This window comes from Trachurus japonicus, chromosome 5, assembly GCF_045865225.1.
Source record: "Trachurus japonicus isolate A0001 chromosome 5, Traja_1.0".
Classification (NCBI taxonomy): domain Eukaryota; kingdom Metazoa; phylum Chordata; class Actinopteri; order Carangiformes; family Carangidae; genus Trachurus; species Trachurus japonicus.
In genome coordinates, this window is record NC_140911.1 from 20,534,413 (window position 1) to 20,549,546 (window position 15,134).

The window sequence follows — 15,134 nt, forward strand, 5'->3', positions numbered from 1 at the left end:
CTTGATATACCGAAATAAATAAACTCATTCATTCATTCATTCATTCACCTCACATGTTAAGACCCCCCCCCCCAGCACAGACACACCTAGTGGGGTGGGGGGGGGGGGGGGTGGAGCTCTGCCCGGGGGGGGGGGGGCGGGGCTGTGTGAGGTAACGTAGGAGGACAGTGAACACCGTCACAGAGAGCGAAGCAGTGACAACAGGACAATAGAGCATCATCACTACCTCCTCACTTCATCTCTTGTTGCCATAGAGACGCTAAATGACTTTGTGCAATTTGTCAATCAGGCAATCTGTGTGTGTGTGTGTGTGTGTGCGTGCGTGCATGCGTGTGTGTTTGTGAGAGAAAGAGAGAGAGAGAGAGAGAGAGAGTCTGAATTTCATTTTCCTAAAATGAAGTGATACTCATCCACAAATCTGTTCTGTATTATCCACGGACTTGAAAAGAAGCTGTCACAACAAATATTTCTCTAGATTAATTTTTTCTCTTCGGCTGCGGCTCCACCAGTAAAACGAGTCTGTCGACGTCTGTCAACATCTGTCAACATCTGTCCCTCCGCCGAGCCCGAGCCCCTTACTGCTGCTGCTGCTGCTGCTGCTGCTGCTGCTGCTGTTAATGCTGCTGCTCCGTCAGCTTCACCTTCTCATATCCTAGCCTCATAGCCTTTTATTTTACAGAAGCCAATAAAGCTAAATCTTCCACTATGACATCATCAATAAACTGTGTGAGTGGTAGTTTATTGGGAGTCTGAGGCCGTCGCTCGCTGCTCCGCGTGTGGCCACTTCAGCTGTGAAACTTAAGGCTCTTGTCTGGTCGTTTGTGTGAATGGAGCCTGAAGCATCTGGTTTACACAGGATCATCTGATACAATAACAGTAGCTGTGTTCACATGAGCAAAATTTCTTAATCAGATTAAAAATTTAAGGGATCGGAAAATCCGAATCCACTGTTTACATGGGCGCAAAATCAAATAATCCGATCATGACGTGCGTACACATGCACCGAGCTTTATTCAGAATAACAGCATTTTGACATGCAGAGCTGTGTTTTCCCCTAAAACAACAGCAGAAGAACAGTTGTACTTCCTGTACTACTGTAAACAAACCAATAAACGCGGAAGTGGCTCAATTGATCCCATTCAGTAGCCTACTCAAAATGGACCTGCACCAGATTTTAAGAGCTGCTGCTGTACTCCTATATCGTTATTAATCAGACTCAGCAACGTGTACTACTGTTCCTGCCATTGATAAATCTCACCGGACCCATGAAAAGTGCAGATGTGAACACGCCACATCCCGCCCTCTATACACCCAAACACAACCATATGGTCAATGCAAAACAGCACGTGCATATTAATTAGCCATGTGTGCTCTGGACATTTGGGGAGTGACGTCAGTGGAAGACGGTGAAGACAACGGACAGAGAGCGGGGAAAGAAGCGGGATTACTCTGAAAGCGAGATACACGGCGATATCGGGTCGGTAGGCTACTACTCGCTCTCTTCTTTCTCTCCTCTCATCAGCTCCAAACTCACTCGTCCACCTCGTTAACTCAGGTGACAGAATAACAAGTCTCAGTAGATCCGTGTGGCTGCTGCCAGGGTGTTTTTAAACTTAGCGGGTTTGATTCCTGTCGGACGTCACACTGGAGTGTGTAAAAGCAAAAATGAATAGGCTAAATAAATAAGAACCGAGCAGAACCGTGTCCAGCCGTGTCGCGCTAGTGGGAAAGGATGTAACGATGAGAATAAGTGTTTACATGGACGTCGTTCGGAATAACGATCGGCATAAACCACCTCTCTCGATCCGAACAGAATTTCTTTCGGATCGAGCCGAATCCGATCAGAATCGTCCAGTTGACGTGTTTACATGACACATTTTTATTCGGATCAGCCCTTTATTCCGAATATTTGTGTCCATGTAAACGCACCTAGTGTGTGATCCAGGACCGTCTGTATGGGGTCGACAGGACTCATCGACACCTGTGTAAGTGGGAGGGAGGGGTCACACAATAAACTGTAAACTCATTAGATTTACATCAGATTTGGTGTTCGACAGTTTATTATAAAACATCTTTACTTTTCATTTTCAACTGAACTTGAAAGATTACAACAAGTGAAAATCATAAAATGGTGTCAGGATCAGGATGATGAAGGGTGAAGTAACACCGGTGTGTTTCACCTGCCACAAGACTTATTATTATATTGTATCTAAACAGGATTTAGTTTGTCTCTATGGAAACAAACCACGCATACAGAGGTTTTATCATTTTGTCAAAAACAGATAAAAATCTAGAACAAAGGATTTGTCCCGAAAATTCAATGTCTCTAATACATAAAGCCCAGACCAAATATCATAATATATAATACTGTCATATGTTATTAAGTGATTTATGTTCCTACTCATTTTTTAACATTGTAAAAATATATATATATCATTTCAAATATTACATAGTAATAATAAGAAATGTAGGAGGTGATTATGAGCATGAAGGTCAAAACAAGTAGAGAAAAGTGTGTGTGTAATCTCACATGTAACAACTTTGAGACAGATTAGATCAGATTAGATGAACTCACAGGGAAGTGGGATAAATGTTTCAGGGGAAAAGATCTTGATTGTTTCTCTAATGAACTAGTATAAACGTTATTTGTGTTGATCTGTGGTGCTGGATGAACCTAGAGCCTGGGTTAGGTTACGACTCAGCTCAGCTCACAGAAACTAAAACCCTGATGTAACAGCGCAGTGACACTGAGCTGCCAGTCAGCACCTGTTAACTTCACCTGGACGGTCACTCCGTGTTAAAGGCCAACCATCTCATATAGTTTAAATGCCATAAAAACTGACCTTTTAAAATGACAAAGCGATGTTGTCATGTTCGTTTCCTCCCCGTCCCCTCCCCCTCTCCTCTAACCTAACCCCACCAGACACACCTGATGACCTCACCTCACATCTCACACCTGCACTTCATCTCCTCACAGCTTTTTACCTTTGTAGCTACTATATTGATGCTGTTTCTATTGTTTGGATGTTGATATTTCATATTTGAATTCCTCCACCCAGACAGACGTGTGGGACAGTGATTGGTTTGTGTCACACAGCCACTCCTATTAAAGATGGCTTCCTGTGTCTAGCACCGAAACGTTGCTATGCAATCAATTCTGCAAGTTGGCCATGTGTGCAGGAACTCTTCTTTTTCTAATTTGGACTTAAAGGGATAGTATCATTTTTTTAAAGTGGGGTTGTATGATCTCCAAATAGCCCCTAAGTACTTTAATTGCAGTAGAAGACTCTCTGCACTCCTCCCGTTAGCAACGCCAGCCCATAATAGCCCTGCCCAGAGATTTACAACATACAGTGTTGTGAATGGACCCAAAGAAACGGCCTATTTTCACGGCCTAAAAGAGGTTTTACCTGAAAAAAAATACACAGTTCCATTGTTCACTATAATATAATTTTTTCCAGCCCTTCAAAGTGCAGGAAAAACACAGTTTTTATTTGGACCTAACCAACTGCTGATCGGTGGGCGCTAACCCTGGGCGGAGGGATACGTGAGTTGGTTTGGTCCAAATAAAAACTGTGTTTTTCCTGCACTTTGAAGGGCTGGAAAAAATTATATTATAGCGAACAATGGAACTGTGTATTTTGTTTTCAGGTAAAACCTCTTTTAGGCCGTGAAAATAGGCCGTTTCTTTGGGTCTGTTCACAACACTGTATGTTGTAAATCTCTGGGCAGGGCTATTATGGGCTGGCGTTGCTAACGGGAGGAGTGCAGAGAGTCTGCTACTGCAATTAAAGTACTTAGGGGCTATTTGTAGATCATACAACCACACTTTAAAAAAATGCTACTATCCCTTTAATTGTCACCCTCCGACGCACCTGCCTAAGAAATAGATGTGTGAAGATTTTTGTTTGTTTTTTCTGAATCTCCTCAGAGGTAAAAGACTTTTAGTGTAATCCAGTCACACCTGGCACAGCAGGACGGACTTCCTGTCTCACACCACAGGTGACCGACGGCGGGCGCTTCGCCTGCGATGACGACAGATTCACTACGACGCTCCCGACCCGAGGCCTTAAAGTGAATGTGCACAGCAGAGACGTGTTGGAGCGAGGTAAAGGAGGCGTGGACTTCCTGTCCTCCGTGAAACTCTGTCTGAAAACCGTGAGGAGTGAAATCAGACTGAGAGAAGCAGCGTGAGGCCTGAGGAGCTTCCTGAGAGTCTGAGCCAAGTCGCTACATTTCTACACCTGTCAGCCATGAATATTGATGCAAGAGCAGCACGCTGTTTTACAGAGATGAAGCAGCCCTCTGCTGCACACACACACACACACACACACACACACACACACACACACACAATGGAGTACACGTGTCCGTCCAGATCTTTTCTCTTTTATATATATATTTCTTTTTGCCTTTAATGACAGGACAAGGATGAGTTAGTGTGTCTACTTGTTCTGTTATTGGTCAGTGTAGCCTAAACTTTAACTTTATATGTTCAATATTTAAAGGGACAACGAGGAGTTTCTATTTGGTTATAAAAAAGTCTGATATTAATGTGGATGAATCTCCGTTACCACTTGTTAATGGTCCATTTTAGATAAATCTATGGTTTTGTCTCTATCATTATTTTGTTATTATTAGTGGTGGTGGAAATGCTGGGCGAGCCGACCAGCGTTTCTTTACTTTCGGTTTCGTGGCGAGTCATGAGAATGACGCCGCCGTATGAATCTCCGTTTATGGTGGGAACTACGACGGTATGTGATCGTCTTCCAACCTCTGACTTTAATTCTTGATGAATGAAAACATGAGTCTGTCTTGCGCCGGTCAAAGAATTTCACGGTGCGGAGGCTCATAAATGTAGTGTGGAAACACTTCACTTTAACAAAACTCCTCATTGTCCCTTTAAACTGTTTCACAATAAAATGTGAATTTAAAACATTATAGCTTCTGCATTTATCTAAGTATTTATCAGTAGTACAGTGGAAATTAGAGGAAATGTGAAAATGTACTTTTCAAGTCGATTTCGGTGTGCGCCCCTAAATTTTCTGCTTGCGCTCCTAAAATTTTAAGTTAGGGGCCACTGAGCTCCTAGTCGAAAAAGTTAGTCTGGAGCAGTGGAGCCCTCATTTCTACCCGTCACAAACACACAGGAAAAAAAATCACATGATGATTTGATCCTATTTTACTGTTTTGGACGTCTCTGTTATTCATTCATTCATAAAACTGTTTAGTTATAATCACTTTAACGCAGCAAGTTTCCAGTTTTTTCCGTACATTTAACATATGAAGACAATGATGATGAATCCTGAATCCCGCACTGAATTTTTTTTAAGCTTCATAACATTTTAAAAGATAGCTGTTTATATCAAAGCTCGGTAGAGTTTTGCTGTCTCCTATTCTCAGTATTTTCTGCAACAACACTGTTCATATTCCTGCACACACATGCCCAGAACACATCAACAGTGTGATGGGTGTTTTCAGGTGTGAGATTATTTCTGATCCAGAGCTAAATCACTTTTTTTTTTCTTTTTTTTCATGAAAGCACATAGTTTTCTCAGTTTCATTTACTTAAGAAAAACCAGATCAGCATTTCTTATTATGTCTACTCCTTTTAATAGTCACAACATTTACAGTTCATTTTCTCTTGTGGGAATAAATAAGATGCAGGATTTATTTGGTGACCTGGGAGAGCGGTTTGCTTCAGCAGACAGAAAAGAAATCCTCCCCAGTCATCTCAGGAGAGCAGGAGAGAGAGAGAGAGAGAGCTGTTCTCTTTTCATTGACCTTATTCCCTTCTTCACTCAGACACTTGCCCTTGCACAAAAGAGCAGAAGAGCCAAACTGTTGCTGCTGCGCCCGACAATCACCAGGGGACGGCTCGCTACGGGGACCGGGAGGAGGAGCAGGCTGCGCTAAACCAAACCATGTTCAACCCCGTCCGACTCCTCACAAACCTGAGTGTGTGTGTGCATGTGTGTGTGTGTGTGTGTGTGTGTGTGTGTGTTTGCGCCCGTTAGCATGCACAAAGAGGGGAGTGCGTATTTAAAATGGGACACAGCTCCTCCTCGCTCCGTCCCTGCCTCGGCGCTGCAACGCTCCCACGAGGGGAACAAACAAAGGAGCCGTGGATGGTGACGGACCACACTCGGCTTTCTCCCGTTAATCAGATAAATTCACTAATCTCCTCTGAATCTCCAGCCCCTGCAGCTTCTCCTCAAGACATGACACAGTTTTCACCTTCTCCTGGTGCCAGGCGTCCAGACGACCCAGTCTGACTGCGGCTGCAGCACTGTGACTTTGACATATTTTCACAATTGTGCTACATTTAAGGTCACAAATAGATCCTGGAGCGTCAGAATGAAACCTCAGTGAGACACGACTACATGTTAGGAAAAAGACATGTTGCCCCACAGAAAACACATCTGGACTGTCAACTAGGGATGTCACGATTATACATTTTCTTGGTACGATTATTGTCAGAGAAATAATCACGGTACTACGATTATCACGATTATTATGCATGAATTAATTTCACAACACTATGAATGTGTAAAATCAAAAATAGTCCAAATATAACTACATTACTCATTGTTTACACAAAATATTTCAAGTATCTATTAATATATGACGAATTCTTAATCCCCAGGGGAAGTGTTTTAAGTATTCAGGTCATGAATTGTTATCTATACCAAATGTTTGTGTTTATTTTAATGGTTTTTTGTTCTGTTTTTTAATTAAAGATGACACACTAACATTTAAATTCCTACCAATTCAATGTTACGTTAGTTAAATGGACCAGTATCTGTACATTTACCTTTATTTTTGCGCACATCTGCCAATAAGGTTCCAACATCAAAGTTTTGTGAAAGTAACGGTATTTAGGAATCTTTACGATTAAATAATTGTGACGTTTGATACCACGATTAATTGTGAAAACAAGTAATCGTGACATCCCTACTGTCAACACATCTACTTGTATACTAACTTGCCTCCCACGCGACGTTCCCATAAAAAGGTCAAAGATTAAAGGTAGGGTTGGAGGTCCTATTCTGGAGCATTTTTTACAAAACTGTTCCTCCGAAATGTTTTTTTTTTTTTCACAAAAATGAAAGAAGTCAGTCACCTGTGGGACGGACAATAAAAACGAGTTACAACTGCGGAAAAGACGACGACAGTGATACAATGTCGGCTACCACACTGAATCCTGGCAGGTGGTAACGTAACTCTAAGCTGGATGCTGGATGGTTTTTTTCTTTCACGTGAAATGAGCCACGAGAAAAAGCTGGTGGAAAGTTAGCTATGACACACAACTGTATGCATGTGTACTGTATCTATGTGGCTTCAGAGAGAAGTCTGAGGAAAAGGGGCTTGGACTTTTGACCTGTGTATTTTCAAAATGTGGCCTGCTTCAACCGTGTTTCCAGGATCTCCAACCCTAACCTTTAAAAATGGTTATTCATTATTCGTTATTCATTCAAATTTGTAAGAAAAAAGAAAAAAAAGGTCAGTTTTCTCAGTTCAGCGTGGCATCTCTACATAGCATTATACTCATACTGTGAAGGTATCACTGCCTCAGTCCACAGAGAAATGTACACTGTCAGTATTCAGAAACTGAGCCTTAAAACCAGCTGTCAGGACTTCCTGTATCTTTATGATGTCACAGCGAAGCAGTCACCAAGCTCCGCCCACCTCGCCCCACCAGGCAACACTGGGAGGAACTGATTTCTCTGAGTCTTTTAACTGAAATCTGCTCTATTTTTGATTGGACCAGTCAGAAAACAGTCAACGGATCAGCAGAAAGGTTCAGAGTCTCCTCTGATTGGCCGACGCTGACATGTTGGTCATAGAGCTCCAGAGAGAAGCTGAGAGAAGAGATGTAAAACTACACTGAGATGGAATTAAAACATGGAAGAAGCAAGAGCTAAGTATGGACCTTATACAAATATCCATCAATGGTTAATAATAAACTAATTATTTTATTTCTACAACTCTCCCAGATTTTTTTGGGTCAACTGTAAAAACTGTAAAAAGCCACAGCTAATGGTCTGTCCATGTATTCCATTAGCTGCGTTTACCATCTGTACTCTCATTAATAAAGCTGATTTAAGTCCATAAAAACACATCTAATGATGTAACAGACTCCTCTGAGAAGACACAACTACCAGGACGATTCATCTTCAGCTCAGAGGAAGACAACACTTCACTTCCAGCTAATTGAGACCAAATCTAACACTAAACTGAGATTCACTTAGTCTGTTCAAAACCAATTTCTTCTGTCTGCAGCGACGCTGACAATAACTACATATATTAACACAACACCCATCTTCATTACAGCAGTGACACAACAAAGGTTTCTCCTGTTGAACGTCAGTGCAACACACTGTGTGAACTTTTATACCAATAAATACAGTAAAATAACACAGCTGCCAACACCTGCGTGTCCAGACTGGACCTGTGACCAGAACTATTGTGCTGCATGTGGGGATGGGGGTACCTTTGGTATGTCACCGTACCTGTGTTTTCTGTACTTGTGTGAAGTTATTTTGTTTATTTAAAAAGTAGTCAAAACTTCTGAATTTTGAATATTTATTGTTATGGTTCAGTGTAAATAAGCAACATCAGCACAATGAGGGGGTCTTCCTTGACGGCAAAAGCAGGATTTCTGTCTAAAACTCTGTGTTTAAAAACTTTAAAAACATGCAGGGAAAAGTTCTCAGCGGGCCTGAAAACTAAAACACAACCTGTGGGTGTTGAAGCCCGGACGCGACGCAGTCCGACTCACTAGCATTAAAGCAGGAGTAAGCGATCCGGTGGTTTTGGCTAATGCTGCGTTCCAGGCAGGCTTTTGAAACCGTAAATTACAGCTTCAAGTCACGACTTACGACTTTGTAGCGTTCCAGGCAACCCACTCGTGTTTCTCCGACCTGTTTTACCTGTGAAAGTCACTATAACGGCCACTCGTAACTTCTGACCCGTGAACTCGTACCAGATCGAACTGGTACGACTTCACAGGTCGGAAAAACACGAGTTACGAGTTGCCTTGAACGCACCATAACAGTCCTCGTCCCTACGTCACCACATTCAGGTGCATCCCTTGGCTGCACACACAGAGAGGACTGCCCCTTTATGCCGTTCTCTCTCCTCATTGGATAAAGGTTGTAGGATACAAGGAAAGTTTTCTCCTGGGCTCAGAGCAGAGCAGAGTGACTGACAGACCCGTGTTTCAGACCAAACACTCTATAGAAGTGATTGCTGTCGGAAGATACAACTATTTAAGACTTAGATTAACACAAACATTCATCTTACTTCTGCTTTAATTCTCAACCCGAACCTGGACAAAAAAAAAGAGGAAACCCGAGGCCCGACTGGACCCGAGTCATATTTCCGGCCAAAACCAGCATGTCTGGTCGGCTTGGTCGGGCCAGGTGGGTCGGTGGGTCGGGCCGGGTGGGTCGGTGGGTCGGCCTGCTGAGAACGGCTCTATTGTCAATAAGTTTGTGACAGACCGAGAGCAGGACAAGCAGGGGCCATGGACTGTGCACAGCTCTACAAGGAAATAAAAAGTTTACTCATTTTGTGTTGCCGTCAGCCATACACTCCTCCACTATCACACACACGAGGGTGGGTGCATTCAGGTACCAAGATGTGGTAAAGCTTGATTTTACATGAATCAATACCCGGGATTACTGTGGGAATTCGGTTGGTGCCAATAAAAGTACCAAATTCAGTACTCTCACTCCTGGCTGCACTACAGTGATTTCTATAATGTGACAAGCTTGGACTGTTTTTCTGTGTAATTTTACCACATCCATATGCCGACCTTCTTTAATTAGTTTATAACTATTTAAATTTAAATAATTTAAATAAACTCAAGTCACCATAGCTTAAGAAAAATATGCAAAGATATGACCACACTGCTACTAACATAATCAACTTGTGCACTGCAGAAACTCACAACACACCAGAAGTGTTTCCAGGGACACAAAACTGTGGGGCGTGCTTTGGTTCAATGCTTTTTGACTGTAGAAGTTATGAATGGGGCTGTCTGTTAGTAGTATAAGGTGAGTTTGTTTGGTTTATTATAAAGTCAATATCACATGATTCACATCACACATTTTGATGATTTTGAAAATGGCCTTTGATCGTGTTAACAAAACCCACAGAAGGAAATGAAAAAGATGAGCTGTAACACTGCGACCTCTTTGGAAACTTTGACTGGCAGTGACTTTCTGAAGATGGGAGATTTGACTGACATTAGTTTGTATGTTTGTATCTGGGTCACAGTTAACAGTCTCTTCTTTCCATTCATACTTTAAGAACAACTAAGTCTGCCATCGCTGTGTAGACGCAGCATTAATAGTTGAATTAAATCAGACAGGCAGAAAAAGACCGGTCAAAAGCAAAGCCGTGCGTATTGCTCACACATTGTACAGCAGCCTTATACTGTATCAATCAGCATCCCATAACTTCTGTCACCACAGTACTGCAACATGCAAAGGGGTTTATAAAGAAATAATGTTAATTGCACTTCATTGTGTATCAATTAACAGATATTGCTCCTAACACACATTTATTATTAGCGAATGAGACATAAACAGAGTAAAGCTGTTCTGCAAATGAAAGGTCACATGGTCTGTGCCAGCTCTGTGATCTGAATGTTTTCTCTACAAACAGCAGCTGGAGACATCTGTCATTGTGTGTGTGTGTGTGTGTGTGTGTGTGTGTGTGTGTGTGTGTGTGTGTGTGTGTGTGTGTGTGTGTGTGTGTGTGTGTGTGTGTGTGTGTGTGTGTGTGTGTGTCATGTCAGTGTGAACACAGGAAAGCACGTGACTCCTTTAAATTAATGTAATAAAGTAGATTTAACTTGAACAATGACTTACAGGAAAATTCAGCCCTGTGTCTTAAACTTGGCATCTACTGACTCATTTAACTTTCAGCAGAAAAGGCACTTTCTAGTTCAGTCCTCCACATTTTTCATTATTTCATTGTTGTTTAAATATTGGTTTCCGTATCACGCCTGTCTTAAACCAAGGACTAATAGAGTTGCGCTGCACAGTATTGTATTAGTGCGCTGTAGCATGCACACATGTCTAAATTCCCGCTTCAGCACTCAGAAGTTGCTCTTTCCCCCCTCGCCCAGGCAACTTTTTTTGATGATGAAGTCAAAGTGCAGCAGCGGTTCTGCATACAGGCGGTAAAAAGTGTCACACAATGGGCGAAGAAGTAGCACACACACACACACATTCACACACACACACGCACACATGCACACACACATTCATATCAGAGTCTTCAAATAGCCTCAGCTGCATATCTTTATTGTCTGTGGGTGCAAAGACACCAACACAAGGTGACACATGGAAACACAACAAGACCACCAACTAAGACCTCCATCCTACGATGTGTTAAGCCACAAAGGTGTCAAACTCAAAACTACGCAGGCAGAGCCCAGAATTGAACCAATTCACGACAAACCAGGTGAGACAGGTGAGAGGGAACAAAAGACACCATTGTTCCTAAATACAGGGGACTGAATGAATCTGGGCTGTTTGAATATGTAGCTAAGTCTTGATAAGTGATTGCACACAAGTGTATGACTTAGCCTAAATGTTGATATAACACATTTGTTAAAACTTTCCAGTGGCCTCTACCAACAATTCCTTAAAAGGTAATAAATTAGGAAGCAGAACTTGGACCTGATGATACTTTACATAACATAAATGGATGGATGGATGGATGGATGGATGGATGGATGGATGGATGGATGAACAAAGAAATATGAATTCGGGATTAGGTGAGATATCTGGATTTAAGAGCCCAAGGAGAGTTTTGCTATAATCAAATACAGGTATATGTATTTCCAGGGATTTAATAGGTATAATCAATATTTAAAAAAGCCAATTCAATTCATGACCTGCAGTGGAGGACAATCTCTCTCCAGCCCCCACATCATCATCATCATCCTTACAGCAGAGTCTGGGTGCTGTGCTTCAGTCTGAATATATATATATATTTTAAAAGCCCTATTTAACCTTAAATGTCTTTTGCATTATAATTCACATTGAATGCAAATAATATCATCATCAGGTGAGAGACCACTGCACTGGGTTATGTGTGTGTGTGTGTGTGTTATTATTAGCCTCTGGCACCCTTTGTCTGTGTAGTAGCCCAGGGGCTGATGATGCACCTGGTGGTCAGGTGAAAGTCTGTCTGCGGATGGACGGACACACACAGACACACACACACACACACACACACACACACACACACACACACACACACAGACACACACCTACACAGACACACACACCTGGCCACCGACCAACGTTACTAGTGGTGGGGGGCTAGCGGGCTAACAGGCTAAGTTAGCAGACGCAGGGGCTAGCTGAGCTCTCTGTTAGCTCGTTGTCAGCCATTGGGGTTGCTGGTTGGCACAAGTTGGGAGAGCTATAGCTAGCAGTGAAAGGGGGGAGGGAGGGGGGAGAAGAGAGAAAAGAAGTTCCCAGCGATGAAAAACCCCGGACACACACACACACGGCCGAGAAACGGAGACACTGTGTCCTATTTCACGTTAGCGCCGCCGAGGCTAACGCAGCTAGCCCCGCTGCGCTAGCTCTGGTAATGTCACCGCATCGCTGTTGTAAATACATTATAACAGCCCCCGCTCCTCTCCTCTTCCCTCTCCTCTCCTCTCTTCTCTTACACGTGTGGACAGCCGCTAAAAAACTCCTTCTCGGGCAACATCTCCCCACCGTAAAACCGAAAAACCCTCCCCGGCGGACCGCTCACCTGCTACGGGCACCGGACACACGCTCTCACCGGCGAGACATCCCCCTCGGTCCGCCCGAAAAACACTGGCGCTTTTTATTTCCAAGGACACAAAATCGCCATGACAGTTTAGAAAAATGCATAAAAAATTAGCAGGCAGGGGAGGGAGGGAGAGAGGGAGGGAGGGGAGAGAGAGTGAGTGAGTAAGAGAGAGAGAGAGATGGGGAGGTGAGGGAGGGAGGAGGGAGGAAAAGAGGAGGAGGAGGAGGAGGAGGAGTGGAACTCAGTGCAATATCTATTTAATCCACATAAAGCTGAGTTCATTCAGTCTGGATGCCGAAGTCCTGCACTGTTTTTGTCACCACAGTCCAGTCCAGTCTAGACACACACACACACACACACATCACATAACACACACTCACACATGCACACATGCACACTCACAAACACTCCTATCCACTATCCAACACACATCCACAAAGACGCCGCGTCCTGAAGTTAAAGGCTCTTCTTCTTACCTAAAATGGCCACTGCAGCAGCCAAAACACTCGCTGCTTTTCTTTTTTTTTTTTTTTATTTGGTGGAAGTTTCGCAGCAGCGGCAGCGGCAGAGGAGCTGGAGCGGTACAGCAGCGGCAGAGAAGCTGGAGCGGTAGAGAAGCGGTAAAGCAGCGGCGGTGTGGCTGCTGCTGCTGCTGCTGCAGCCAGCCTAACCTTACCCCCGCCGAGCCAGTCCCAAAGCTCAGCCTGTCACATGTTTCCATTGGCTGCAGCCGCGCGCAGCTGGCCCCGTGCACGTTTCCATTGGCCCTGCAGCTGTCAACCAAGCGCGGCGCGGCGCGGCACGGCGAGGGGAGGGGAGGGGAGGCGAGGGGAGGCGAGCGAGCCAGCCGCCTCTCTCCCGGGTTAGTTAGTTAGTCTGAGAGCCATCGCGGCGGCAGCCCCGGGCAACACCATTGTGTATTGTGTGCATGTTTTCTCTGCCTGCCTGCCTTCCCTTCCTGCAGATTTCGCCTTTTACGCACCACCCCTTCTGTTGATTGTAGATGGAGGTGTTGTTGTGTTGTGTTGTTGTGTTGTGTGTCCTTACCGCAGACGCAGACTCGCCGAGAAATGGTCGTGGTCGTCCCGGGGGCAGCAGCTTCCCTCCCCTGCGCACCGCCCGGCTGGCCGCTGCTGCTGCTGCTGCTGCTGCTGTCATTGAAGGAAGGGGAAAAAAACAAGAGAGAGGGGGGAGCGTTCAGCTTTCAACCCCCCCGATGCAACACACACAACGACCGGGTTTACATTTCTCCTCCGCTGGCTGCTTCCACCAATCATGTCGCTTTTTACTCCTCCATCATTACCGGGTTTGAAGGGCGGAAGAAAAGGAAGAAGACATTCCACGGCTTCTGCAGATCGGGTCGTTTCCCCGGATGTTCCGTTCTGTTTTGCTGGACCAGAGAAGAAAATGTGTTTGTTACCTGCTGCGGTGTTTAGCTATTACAGTCTATGTGTGAGGGGGGGGGGTTTCCTCCTGTCCCAGCTTCACCTGGACTAGATCTGGTTTCACTAGCTGTCTTTGTGTCCAGAGCTAAAACTGTTACACTGCAAAAACTCAAAATCGTTCCAAGAATATTTGTCTTATTTCTTGTCAAAATGTCTCATTTCTAGTCAAAACTAATCTCTTTCCACTTAAAATAAGACTCATCACCTAAAAATTAACTTGTTTTTAGATCATTTTCATTTGTTTCAAACTAATTTTCACTTGAAATAAGTAGAAAAATCTGCCAGTGAAAGCAAGTTTTTTGTGCTTGTAATAAGGAAGAAAAACTTGCTCCACTGTCAGATTTTTCTACTTATTTCAAGTGAAAATCTGTTTGAAAGAAGTAAAAAGTGTCTAAAACAAGCTGCTTTTGATGTGATGAGTCTTATTTTAAGTAGAATGAGATTTGTTTTGACTAGAAATGACATTTTGACTAGAAATAAGACAAATATTCTTGGTAAGATTTTGAGTTTTTGCAGTGTAAGACTCAAGACCCAGAATATACAGCTCTGTGTAGTGGCCGTAGGCTAATAAACACATAAGCTACCTATAGACTTCTATAGGCTACACGCGTATGAGTCACAAACCTAGATCTGGACCTTTAGTGTGACAAAACGAAACTCCAGAGGTTGATGTGGTGAGAAGTGCCTGATGGGGTCAATAGGCTACACAGACAGGACAGACACACATCTGACCAGGCTATGTCATAAAACATAGATTAAGTTTCATTTTATCAATGTTTTTGTTTTTTACATAGTTGGGTTTCATCAAAGCAGGCATAAACTCATTAAAAACACGATGATACGATGAATAACCCTAACATTTTCTTAACAAGGTTACAG

The 15,134-nt window shown here is 43.5% G+C and overlaps 1 protein-coding gene across 1 annotated transcript in view; it reads right to left on the reverse strand.

Annotated features, from left to right (window-relative positions):
* Positions 1-12,939, reverse strand: part of chd6 (chromodomain helicase DNA binding protein 6) — a 147,616-nt gene extending 134,677 nt beyond the window's left edge. The window contains 1 exon segment of the mRNA XM_085777899.1: positions 12,790-12,939. The gene's annotated coding sequence lies outside the window, so the exon portion shown is untranslated.
* Between the last annotated feature and the right edge of the window lie 2,195 nt (positions 12,940-15,134).